The 10,000-nt window shown below is 39.4% G+C and overlaps 1 long non-coding RNA gene across 4 annotated transcripts in view; it reads right to left on the bottom strand.

The window, feature by feature from the left end:
- The window catches only part of LOC125028145, a 43,084-nt gene that overhangs the window by 2,562 nt on the left and 30,522 nt on the right, over positions 1 to 10,000 (bottom strand). For 3 of the 4 annotated variants that reach the window (XR_007115093.1, XR_007115090.1, XR_007115092.1), the window contains exon 3: positions 1,175 to 1,337. This is a non-coding gene — a long non-coding RNA (uncharacterized LOC125028145). The remainder of the gene's footprint in view (positions 1 to 1,174; positions 1,338 to 10,000) is intronic. The other variant, XR_007115091.1, reaches the window with a different exon arrangement.

The following is a 10,000-nucleotide window of genomic DNA, read 5'->3' as shown; positions in this document are numbered from 1 at the left end:
TCTCTAAATGATAATTCTATAAGGGAAAATAATTAAGAGAACGAGAAAGCTGTGTGGCCACATGTATGCGTTTTGTGTGTGTGTGTGAGTGTGTGTGTGTGTGTGTGTGTGTGTGTGAGAGAGAGAGAGAGAGAGAGAGGGAGAGATAGAGAGAAGGAGAGAGAGAGAGAGAGAGAGACTCAGACAGAGAAAGAAAAAGAAATAGAGACGGAGAAAGAAATTAAATATATATGTAAACGTGTATGAATATATACGCACAGACCCATGCATACTCCTATAATAATCTTACTCCCCTTTTATTCAGTCATAAAGCCATTTACTCGTAACTTCTCATCCTTCCCTCAAATAAAGCGTCTTCCTCCCCGGCCGCCATATTGGATCAAGTCTCGAACCAGTCATGAGTTTCGCGCCAAAAAATAGATCAGTCAGGCGATAAATCCGTGTTACGTAATCGTTCCCACCACACAACTTCGCTCATTCTTATGAAACCCCAGCATACCCAGAGCCTCTAAATACCCAGCAAGATTTACAACTAGTTCGATAACGAGATATGGAGTGCGATAGTTTGATAAGGGAGTCGGCACAGAGAAAAAAAAACGCCGGGTTGTAAATCGGATGTAATATGTACCTACGTGCACCTCCGTTAACAAAAAGAAGATAATAAAAATTGCCATGAATCGTGAGTTGTGACGTGGTGTCTGTAATAATGATGTTGATAATTTTAACAACAATAATAATAATAATAACAACAACAACAATGATCATAATCACCATTATCATAATAATAATAATAATAATAATAATAATAATAATAATAATAATAATAATAATAATGATAATAATGATAATGATAATAATAATAATAATAACAATAACACGGCGGACAGTTCAATCAATTTGTACACTTCATGCAGCATTGACACTTCATACATAAAATCCCTCTACCCTGTATTGCATCCCCATTACCTCGATATATCCACACACATACACACACACACAAACACACAAACACACACACACACACACAAACACACACACACACACACAAACACAAACACAAACACACACACATACAAACACACACACACACACACACACACACACACACATAACTACACACTCCTCATCAAACCATCACAATAATCATGCATTAAAAGCTTATCCTTCCACAGACCCGCATCCTGTCCTCCAACCGTACCGAAGGCGATGAACAGCTGTTGAACGCCATGGAAGCACAGCTGTAAACACGACCATAAAACTGGCGGAGGACAGGATGGTCCACAGCAGTACCTTTGCGGGGAGCAAGTGTGTGGGTCATTTTCGCTCGTCGGTGTAAACTGGAAGAGAGAGAGAAAAAGACACGTAAGTATATGATAATATGAAGAAATTGATACACTGGAAAATAGAGAGAAAAAGACACGTAAGTATATGATAATATGAAGAGATTGATTAACTGGAAGAGAGAGAGAGAAAAAAAGACACGTAAGTGTATGATAATATGAAGAAATTGATAAACTGGAAAAGAGAGAGAGAGAAAAGGACACGTAAGTATATAATAATATGAAAAAAATGATAAACTGGAAGAGAGAGAGAAAAACACACGTAAGTATATAATAATATCAAGAAATTGATAAACTGGAAGAGAGAGAGAGCGAAAGACACGTAAGTATATGATAATATGAAGAATTGATAAACTGGAAGAGAGAGAGAGAGAAAAAGACACGTAAGTATATAATAATATGAAGAAATTGATTAACTGGAAAAGGGAGAGAGAAAAAGAGACACGTAAGTATATAATAATATGAAGAAATTGATAAACTGGAAAAGAGAGAGAGAGAAAAGGACACGTAAGTATATAATAATATGAAGAAATTAATAAACTGGAAGAGAAAGAGAAAAAGACACGTAAGTATATAATAATATGAAGAAATTGATAAACTGGAAAAGAGAGAGAGAGAAAAAGACACGTAAGTATATAATAATATGAAGAAATTGATAAACTGGGAAAAAGAGAGAGAGAGAGAAAAACGTATATAATAATACTGTTAAATATTTTATATGTATTTATGAATAAATTAATAAACTGGAGAAAAGAGGAAAATATACGTAAGTATATAATAATATATTTTAAAAAATTATGCATATTTATGAAGAAATTAATAAACTTGAAAAATATAAAAAAACAAATACAGACATCTATAGCAATAATGTTAAATATCTAATACATAGAAGAAATATCTTCGTACTGTTATTTTAATGTTTTATTATTATTCATTCATTATCGTTATTTTTATGTTTTCTCAGTAAGAATGATCCTTATTTTTAATTTAGGAAAATATTTGATACAAACATATAAATATCAGAAGAAGACATCGGCGCGGCGTTCGAGTGTCTAAGAAAACATAAAAGTGACATTGATTGGCGTCTGTGGCGATAAATTTCACTAAATTCTAGTTACTGATATCAATTCCACTTCCTGGTGCCGCTGTCAGCAACTATAAGCACTACTGCTGTCATTAACGTTTGTCATTTATTATCACTATCAATATGTGTGTGCATATATATATATATTGTTTTCTTTTCTTTAGGGGGTGTATGTATCTTGTTTAATTCTTATAAAAGATATATATCTCATATATATATATATATATATATATATATATATATATATTATATGCATATATATAGAAAGATAAATAGATAGATATATATGTAAATAATTTAAATATGCTCTCAAATGAATCGTATAAAACTCGACAGAAAAAAGGTGATAGAACCAACACTCCAAACCTAACTGATAAGGGATATACCCTGTTATCTCGCAAGGATCAGCCTTATCAAGCAAGACTGACTTACAGTTACCAGTCATAAAAAGGGATTGACTCGACCGTAAAATACTCTCAGAGGAAACCGGTGCGTCGATTTGGTGCTGTGAGACCTTTGAAGCGCTGCGCTTTTGTCTTTATATAAAGGATTGGATTCTGTTTTAAGAGACTTCGATGCGGCGGTAAGAGGGGATCCGAGAATATGTCACTATATTTCGTTTTTTTTTTTTTTCCTTCGTGTTATGATCTTTCGTTTAATTGGAAAATTGATGAGAGAGAGAGAGAGAGTGAGAGAGAGAGAGAGAGAGAGAAACAGACAGTCAGAGAAAAAAGAGAAAAAAAGAGAAAAATGAAAAGAGAGAAAAAAACACAACCAAAACAAACACACACACACACAAAACGTAACAAAACAAACACACAAACCAGCACATCAACACAACCCCCCCACCTACCTAACCCCCACCCCGCCAAAAAAAAAAGTAATAACCTGTCAACACGGAGCAATAAAACGAAAGGCGGCAAAATAAGACATCTCAAAAAACAGATAAAAAAAAAATAAAACAAAATAGAAAGAAAGAAAATAAAAATAAAAAAGGGGAGAAAATAAGACACCTAAAAACAGACAAAAAAAAGTAAAAAAAAAAAAAAAGAAAATAAGAAAATAAAACCAGGCTTTTTTCCGCTCCACCAGAGTCCTGAGACGCAAGGATGACGAGCCTAAGACAAGAAACCACGTAACGAGTGATATAATCTTAGGAAATTTATTCATGAAGGAGTTATTGACAGGCGTCTGCTTCTGGACAAGATTTTATGCCTTTCTTTTGATTTTTTTGTGATTGTTTTTCCTGATTGTTTTTCCTGAAAGAGAGGGAGAGGGAGAGAGAGAGAGAGAGAGAGAGAGAGAGACAGAGAGAGAGAGAGAGAGATAGAAAGAGGGAGAGAGAGAGAGAAACTGATTGATTTTTATGCCTTTCCTTTACTTCTTTGTCTTGTTTGTCTTGATCTGACTTGGTTTGATGTTTTAATTTTTGTTTTTGCTTCGATTTTTTCTCTCTCCCTTTCCCTCTCCTTCTCCCTCTCCTCCTCTCCTTCTCCCTCCGCCTCTCCTCCTCTCCTTCTCCCTCCCCCTCTCCTCCCTCTCCTCCTCCTCTCCCTCTCCCTTTCTCTCTCCCTTTCCTTCTCTCTCTCCCTCTCCTCCTCTCCCTCCCTCTTTCTCTCCCCCTTTCCCTCTCCTTTTCCCTCTCCTCCTCTCCCTACCCCTTTCTCTCTCCCTTTCCCTCTCCTTCTCCCTCTCCCTCTCCTCTCCTTCTACCTCCCCCTCTCCTCTCCCTCCCCTTTCTCTCTCCCTTTCCATTTTTTTAAAACAGGAAAAGAGCTGTGTGTTCAACCTCCTAGCGGCCGCGTTCGTTCAGGTATGACCGTGCATCTCATATCTTATCAAAGAATGCGTTTTACGACAGAACAATAAAGCGAAACGGCGATTTAGAGGTGTCCAGTTAGTGATATTTTGGAAAGAAATATGTGAAAATGATGGAAGGAAGGAGGGAGGGAGGGAGGGAGGGAGGGAGGGCAGGGAGGGATGGAGGGAGGGAGGGTGGGAAGGTAGGAGGGAGGGAGGGAGGGAGGCAGGGAGGGTGGGAAGAAGGGAAGGAGGGAGGGAAGGAGGGAAGGAGGGAGGGAGGGAGGGAGGGAGGGAGGAAGGGAGGGAGGGAGGGAGGGAGGGAGGGAGGGAGGGAGGGAGGGAGGGTGGGAGGGAGGGAGGGAGGGAGGCAGGGAGGGAAGGAGGGAGGGAGGGAGGGTGGGTGGGTTTGAGGGAAGGAAAGAGAGAGAGAGAGAGAGAGACCGAGAGAGAGCAACACGACCACTTTCCGTTACTATGCATTACCATCATCCCTACAGACATACACAACACCAACAACAATAATAAAAGCTCAACATCCCCGCAGACCCAAAAAAAAATCAATGAAACTAATGACAAATGACGAAGAAAAACATTCAGTTGCGTCCATTAAGCCAACTGACTCAAAACTTAGTCAAATTACAATTTCAAATCTCCAATTATCATAATCCTCATTAACTTCTCCACCCTATTTACGACCCATCCATAAATTCGGGTCCAATCTCAAGTGGCACTTAATATCTATTCTCTTTAATTAAAACCGATTGATATGTTAAACAAGACGCGATCCCGATGTGCTTTTGTTTTTGTATAGAAACTCCTTGCTAATATCTCTCGTATTTAAATTTTTGGTTTTCATTTTCTATACATAAATCCAACATTCAAATTACTAAATTCCGAAATTGTAAGATGTAAATAAATCGAAAATGAAGAATGACTTTGATGTTTGTATTGGCATCAACACCTGCCTTTCTCTGCTCTTTCTGCCATCCCGTAGACTGAGGAGGACGACACTTATATATAACTTTAAAGATATATAAAGACGTAGAGAATAGAGAGAAAGGGATGGAGGAGAGAATATAGAGAAACGGATAGAGGAGAGAATAGAGAGAAAGGGATAGAGGAGAGAATAGAGAGAAAAGGATAGAGGAAAGGAAGAGATAAAGGGAGAGGGAGATGGAGGTTGTGAGAAGGAGAGAGAGAGAGAGAGAGAGAGAGAGAGAGAGAGAGAGAGAGAGGGGGGGGGGGGGGGAGAGAGAGAGAGAGAGAGAGGAGAGAGAGGAGAGGAAAGAGAAGAGAGAAAAAAGAAGAGAGAAGAGAGAGGAGAGAAGGAAAAGAAGAGAAAGAAGAGAGAAGAGAGAGAAAGAGACAAAAAGACAGAGGCAGAGAAAAAGAGACAGAAAAAAGACAAATCAAAGAGAAAGAGGAGATGGAGGGAAACAAGAAGAAAAAAAATAAGAAGAAAGAAAGAATATGAGGAGACGAAGAAGAAGAAATTTATCTCAAGAAAAAATATAATCACAAACAAATGAGAAAAAAAAAATAAAACGAGAAAACAAAGAAAACATAGAATAACATCATAAAAGAAGGAAAATGAGAACAGAAAAAAACACGTATAAAATATAAATGAGGAATTGCCCCTTACTCCGTCCTGCTTGCCCCCCCCCCCTCCCCCCATCACCCCTTCCCTCTGCCACGTGCACTTTGCCCCCCGCCCGGCCTGCCCCCCCCCCCTCCCCCAGACCAGCAAACAGACAGACACAAACGGATAGTAACTAACACACAATATTCAAGAAAGAACCAATGAAAGAAAGAAAAAGAGACAGAGAGAGAAAGAACAACAGACAGACAAAGAACTAAAACCAATAATAAAAACAAAACAGAAGACAGAAATCCGCGTGTGTACCAAGGGAATCGGACGCAGGCGGCGCAGTGGAAACGTAACCTGGCTGGCTTATCGGTCGCCGAGAGCTCTTTATCTCTCTTATCGCCGGGGTGTTGCGGCACGAGGGAGAGGTCAAAGACACGCTTGTTGGAAACAAAAAAATACAGGAAATGAAAGAAAGAGAGAAAAACGCGGAATAAAAAAAAGAAAAGAGCGAGAGAAACAAGATAACGAAGGCAGCAGGAAAATCTAGATAGGGCAGCGACCGTGTTTGCAAATCGTACAGACTTCACTGCGGTGGGTCATGCGAGGGAGAGGGAGAGGGAGAGAGGGAGAGGGAGAGGGAGGGGGAGGGAGAGAGAGGGAGAGGGAGGGGGAGGGAGGCAGGGGGGGAGAGGGAAGGAAAGAACGGTAGAGAGAGGGAGGGAGGAGGGGAGGAGAGAAGGAGGGAAGAAGGATGGAGGGAAAAAAAAAGGAAAAGGGGGAGAGAGGGAGAGAGAGAGAGAGAGAGAGAGAGAAAGAGAGAGAGAAAGAGAGACCGAGAGAGAAACAGATAGACAGACATAAAAACAAATCATCCTCTTCAACTCTCTTCCTCCTTTCCTCTTTTCTCTAATTTCTCACATTCCTCCTCCTCCTCCTTCTTCCATCGTCCTGTAATTTTTTCAGTAACTTTTTGCAAGCCAAGCAAACTCCTTTCCTTAATTTACCTTAATTTTTAATAATAATAATAATAATAATAATAATAATAATAATAATAACAATAACAATAATAATAAAAATAATGATAATAACTGAAAACATAAATAAACACTAATACTAATCATCAGCAACAACAGCAATAGCAAAAAATTACAAAAATAACAACAAATAACAATAACAATCAACACAACAAACAAACAACAACAACAACAACAAGAAACTCCCACTGCCTCCCATAACCCAGCCTAACGAGACGCGCCGCAGCATCCGCCGTCAGCGAGAGAACAAAACAAGATGCAGCATCATGGGGCCTCATCTCCCACACAAGGGATTCGCCAGAGTCATCATCTCGGCGTCGTGAGGTGATGTCCGCGAATCGCAGAGGTGACATCGAGAGGCGTGGGATGGAGAGATAATGAAGTGAGGGAGAAAGGGATAGGAGTGGATAGGGAAGGAAGTTGATATGTAAGTGGATGAGAAGATATATTATGAGAGAGAGACGGTTATTGGAATATATGAATATAAGTTATTGGAATATATGAATAAATGATTATGAATAAGTGAAGTGATATATATATATATATATATATATATATATATATATATATATATATATATATATATATATATATGAACAGAGGAATATACGGAGACGAATAGATATGAGAAGGGAGAGAGTCACATCCAGAGAGAAATGTATTGCGGAGCCCCTTCTCTCGGCCAAACGTTCCCAGCCGCCGAATCTCACTGAAAGATCCACAGACACGTAGCAACAAGTGGGTTTTTAGTTCACGTCGCGGAGGCAGCCTCTTCCTCCTCTTCCTCCTTTTCCTCCTCCTCTCTCGTTCTCCATTCTCCATGCTCAATATTTTTCTTCCGTCCTCTGTTTTTCACCTTCTTCTTCCTTCCTTCCTCTTCCTCCTGATTCTTCATTCCTCTCTCTCTCTCTCTCTCTCTCTCTCTCTCTCTCTCTCTCTCTCTCTCTCTCTCTCTCTCTCTCTCTCTCTCTCTCTCTCTCTTTCTCTTTCTCTCTCTCTTTCTCTCTCTCTCTCTCCTCTTATTATTATTATTATTATCATTATTATTATTCATCTTCATCTTCATCTTCTTCTTCTCTTCCTCCCCCTCCTTCTCCTCCTCCCCTTCCTCCTCCTCCTCCTCCTCCTCCTCCTCCTCCTCCTCCTCCTCCTCCTCCTCCTCCTCCTCCTCCTCCTCCTCCTCCTCCTCCTCCTCCTCCTCCCGGCCCAGCAATTACGTCTCCCTGAGTCTTGCATCCAAACAACGGAACATATTAGGCGTTTCTGCTTCTCTCCTTCCTCGTCTTCCTTTTCTTTTTCTTCTCCTTCTTCTATTTAGTTTCCTTTATCCTTTTTTTTCTTCTTCTTAGTATTTCTTTCTTTTTCTTATCATTTCCCTGTTCTTCGTTTTTTTCTTTAATCTTCTTTTATCTAATTTTTCTTTTCCCTCTTCTCCTTTTCATTCACGTTTTCTCTTTCCCCCTTCTTCTTTTTCTTCCCATTTCCCCCCTTTACCTCTTTTCCTTTACACTCTTATTCTCTCTCTTCGTTGCAACCTCATTACCATCCACTGATTTTTTTTTTCTACTACCGTTGCAAATATTCATCTCATTTTTTTACAAAATGTTGCAAGTTTTTTGCATAAAAAATATCTAATACTTCCCCCGTATTTCTGCGTTTAAAATCCAGTGTGTTTGTTTTCTTGTGAATAATCATTATCAAAATTATTATTTTTATTGTTATTACCATTGTTGCAATACAGTATATGTTTTCAGAATTAATTGATTAGTTTGTTTTTTTCTTTTCGTTACAGTTAGATAACGAAAAGGTAAATAGAAAGATAGATAGATAGATAGATAGAGAGAGAGAGAGAGAGAGAGAGAGAGAGAGAGAGAGAGAGAGATAGAAAGAGAGAGAGAGATAGAGAGAGAGAGACCGATAGATAGATAGAAAGAGAAAGAGAGAGAGAGAGAGAGAGAGAGAGAGAGAGAGAGAGAGAGAGAGAGAGAGAGAGAGAGAGAGAGAGAGAGAAATAGAAAAAGAGAGAGAGAGAGGGAGAGAGAGAGAGAGCGATAGATAAATAGAAAAAGAGAGAGAGAGAGAGGGAGAGAAGAGAGACAGAAAGAAAATAAGAGAGAGAGCGATAGATAAATAGAAAAAGAGAGAGAGAAAGGGAAAGAAGAGAGACAGAATGAAAATAAGAGAGAGAGAAACGTGAAGTAGGTTTTTGAAGTTTTTCCTGCTCAAGGTCTCTTCAGGGGCGGGGCATGTGAGGTGGGGGGAGGGGGGAGGGGGGAGGGGGGCACGAGGGGGTGATGCCCCGCGCTGCCCATGATTTACTGGCGGCTGGAGTACCCCCCCCCCCCCCCCCCTCGCCTCTTCCCTACTCCTTCTATCCCTCTGATTCTCTCCCTTTTCTTTTCCTTGTTTACCTTCCCTTGTTTCTCTGCGTTATTATTCTTTTCCTCTCCTTTTTTTATATTTTTCCTTTCTTATTATTATCTATCTTCACATTCCTTCGTTTAACCTGTTTGTCTTATCTTGGTTTACCTTTATTGTAGCTTATCTCTCCTCCTCTTTGCATCTCTTCATTTCTCCTCTCTTCTCTTTTCCCTTCTTCCCTTCTTCCTTCTCTTCGCTCTCTTTCCCATCTTTCTCCATCTTCTCTTTTTTCTTCTCTTCTTCCTCTCTTCCCCATCTTTCTCCCTCCTCTTCTTCCTCTTCCTTTCTTCATAATCTCATTTCCTTGCCTCCCTTTCTCTCCTTCCTCCTTTTCCTCTTCTCTTCTCCTTTCCCTCTTCTTCCTTCCTCCTCCTCTTCTACTTCCCCTTTCCATTCTCTCTTCCTTCCCCATTCCCCTCTTCCTTCCTTCGTTTTCTCTTTTTTTCTTCGTTTCGTCTTTTGCTTTTCCTTCATCTTTTTTCTTCTTCCTCGTCTTCTTCGTTTTCGTTTCCTTCTTTTGCTTTTCATTCGTCTTCTGCTTTTCCTTCATCTTCTCTTTTTCCTTTTCTCATCTCCTCCTCCTTTACACGCATCAATAACTATCTAATTTCTTTTCGTAAACAATGAAAATATAAATAAAAAAAAAACTCACTCACAAACTTATATACAGATTACTGATGACTTAAATGCCGGGTAAAAAATGATTTACGAGACTTTACGAAATCAATAA

Source organism: Penaeus chinensis, chromosome 8 (assembly GCF_019202785.1).
Source record: "Penaeus chinensis breed Huanghai No. 1 chromosome 8, ASM1920278v2, whole genome shotgun sequence".
NCBI classification, from domain to species: Eukaryota; Metazoa; Arthropoda; class Malacostraca; order Decapoda; family Penaeidae; genus Penaeus; species Penaeus chinensis.
The sequence above is the reverse complement of the archived record's forward strand: the minus strand, read 5'-3'. Positions and strand labels throughout refer to the sequence as shown.